Raw genomic sequence first — 3,510 nt, forward strand, 5'->3', positions numbered from 1 at the left:
TGATCGGTCCAGTTTTTTATGTCTTGATATGCTATGCTGATATTCTCTCAAAACAGGCCAACACTATGTTGGAAGACTTTGTTTTCCTACATCAACCTCCTTGAGAATGCCGATCCAGGCTTTTGGCGGATATGATTTAGGATAGTGTTTTTCTAGACTCTTCAGTTTAGCTTTTCATAAGGCTCTCGCCTTGCCACTTGTACTTAAAAAAAGGGGGGGTCAACTTTACATCTGTTGCTTCTTTAAACAATAGTCCTTTTTTTTTCCCCAACCTTTTGGTAACTAAGATTATGAATATCTTCCATTGAAAATAAAAAATGCTCCTATGATACTATTTATAAGCATTTATTAATAAATTTACGTAAACTGAGAAAGTCAACTGAAAATAGTTATTTCTTGAAAAATATTAAAATTGTCGTCAATAAAAGTCATCAATTGGAAGAGTTTGTTTAATTAATGTGAAAATTTTATAATCAATTGGGAATTTATGCGTATAAAAAAACTGATGGTCCAAACAAAACGTGCTATATTATGAACCTTTTCAAGCATAGAAAATACAAATATAGTCGAACTTGACCTCTTAATCTTGGACGAACATTCATGCCACTAAAATGACTAAATTATATGATTGGCATAAGCTATTTTTCTTCATATTGCATATGCTGTAAATGTTTTTTTTTTCTTTCCACAGTATAGACTTTGTAATAAATGTCGAGGAACACTTTCTCTCCCTATTCGTCTATGTAAGTATTCCAGTTTTATGGAATGAATTGACATTTTCACCCAAAAAAAAAAGTAAGAAAATTGTTTCCACCAAAAATAATGGTTTTATGGATGCAATATAAAGAATTAAAGATGTCATCCTCACATGACGTTGAGGTCACCATAATGCCATTTTGTGTTTGTTGAATTTGCCTCACTTACTTGTACGATGCCATTTTCAATATCCTATCAAGAACAGGGGAAGGACATAGGTTTAGCACTTTTTAAGATGATAAGAACATGAGAACGGATTTATTGAGTGCGTGGATCATTCGTAGACAGGCTTAGTTGTGAGTGAGTCTTGACTTTTACTGCATCTTCTAATTTTATCATATAAACGATCTCTTGCAGTCCAGCAACATTGAGAGCTTGATCGGTCTGAGCAAAAAGAGCTGAAGTCATTACATTGGAAGACGATTTCTGACTTTGTTATATGAAAGTGAACATGTTATATGAAACCTACTCAAATTTAATCAGAAAAATATGAAGGGAACCTTAAATTGGCCTTTAGTAGACTTTATTGAGACAGAGAGAAAACAATTATATATTAGAGATTGGCTGCCACTAACACACGCTGTATTGTATATATAATCTTATTTGGGGAAATAGTAAAAGAACGTCATCAAAAAACAATGTTTCCTGCAAACTTCTAATTAAAATAAATCAGCTCATCACAAAATAACTTCAAAAAAGAGAGTGTGTGTATTGATCAGTTAATTCAAATGGCAAATGCAAAACAGAGACGATAGAGTGTGTATGCATTAATAACTTCTTTTATATTATTTTTATTGAAGGAAATTTCTTGTAGTATTTTTTGGTTAATCCAACCAACATTCCAATAGAAGTAAAGAGAATCACAGTGTGATCAAATCAATAATCACATACAAGTTGATCTTTAATTAGATTATCACTTTGTCATTTTTGGCATCTCAGAAATAACATTCTCGTGAAAACAGAGTCATAGCTTTATGGTTGTGGAGTCTTGTGGTGTTTCATGATCACAAACCATAAAACCATTGAAACATCTGATACTAAACATAAAACAAATATCAGTATCCTATTTAATGGACTTGAGAGATAACAAGATTTGGTAACCCCCTAATATGTAGTCTTTCTAGAGCAGGGAAATCAATGCAAGTTCTGTTTTTGTATTTTTTTTTCCTCACCAAAAAATCAATGCAAGTTCTCATACTTTGGTTCTCATCACATAAATGGTCTTTATGATAGCTTCAGCTTTGGACAGTCGGTATTGAATTGTGTGAGATCAAAGCAGAGGAGCTTCAAAGTAGGGAGATCAAAGTGCAGCTCATCATGTTGATTCTGTTTTGCTGAAACATCCTCATGATGGTATTTCCCCACAATATATGTTAGTTCAGGAGCATCTTTAACTGCCCCACAATATAAGTTTTTAATTTCTCTAGACATTGTGGATGGAAATTTCTTTGCACTCCCTGATTTCTAGTTTCTGCAACTTTGAGAAAATGCAGTAGTAGTATCAACATTTCAATTGTAAACCCTTTTTCTTCTTGAAATAATTAACAAAGTATAATTCATAAGATAGAAACTTGAATGAAAACAGTGAGGCAAGTAGTATAACATACTAGTAGGTTTCTGTGATCAAGCAATCTATGTTCAGAAACAACAATATTATTCTCATAGAATAAACAACAGCATCAAATTGTTTTCTGTCTACTCCACATCAGGAGTCCACTCTTAAATAAGTGATTATGCTTGAATTGAGAGAAACCTCACTGGAGGAAAACCCATACTTGAACTACACCTAATTCTTATGCGTTTCATGGTCTATATCAGTAATAGCAGTAATCAGTCTTTCCTGAAAATAAAACAGAACATGAAGCACACAAATAGTTGCTAAAATCCAAAAGGCCTATGTTTAGCAGTAATTATCTCCCAACATTGTTGCCTTCGTTCTATGATATCTTGACGTTCCTTTAAAAGATGAGCATGACGAGCCATAACATGGGCATGCTCTTGTTGAGCCACTTGTGCCATTCTTGCAGCCTCAATTTCCTCGTGACGAATAGCTTTAAGCATTACCTCATTGCTCTTCAGATCATTGTCTAAACCCTCTAGAACATTTTGGATGCTATCAACTTCACATATCTCACCATAAAAAACCTTATTCTTTATAGACTCAATCCAATCTTTGTCAAGACCCAAAAGATAAGCATCCTTCAAATGCTCAGCTAGCATCCTCTTGTCCGCCTCAGTGATAGTGAAAGGAGTCCTGGTGGTTAGAATGTTCAAGATATCAAGCAATACCCTGTAGGACATGTATAACACTCGAGCGCTTCGATCTTTTGTAGAGAGCCGAAGTTGTGGGTGAGTCTCAAGTGCCTTTGCAAATATTAAATGCTCAAAACCCTCCAACTTCATCATATCGACTATTTCTTGTACTCCAGAAATAGTTGAAGCTTGATTATTGGCTTCCAGAAGAGAAGGCATTATCTCTATAGGTATAGAAAATGGTGGCAATGACAACTTTGTATCCTCAACAACATTTGATTTTGTCCCATCATGAACGAAAGTCTCAGGCTTCTCCTTCAATAAAGATCTCTTTACTTTTACCTCGTTTTGACGATGTGGTAAAGTTATTAAGCCACCTGTGAAGCCAAAAATAAGCAATCGATGATATATTTATAAATGAGAGAAAACACTATTCCTTTTGGCTTTGGAGTTAATTGAGGAAATTGTTTTGATTTTAAATATAAGATTTTAATCTTCTAT

Source organism: Neltuma alba, unplaced genomic scaffold (genome assembly GCF_004799145.2).
Source record: "Neltuma alba isolate B1F8T4 unplaced genomic scaffold, ASM479914v2 tig00003058_pilon, whole genome shotgun sequence".
Lineage (NCBI taxonomy): Eukaryota > Viridiplantae > Streptophyta > Magnoliopsida > Fabales > Fabaceae > Neltuma > Neltuma alba.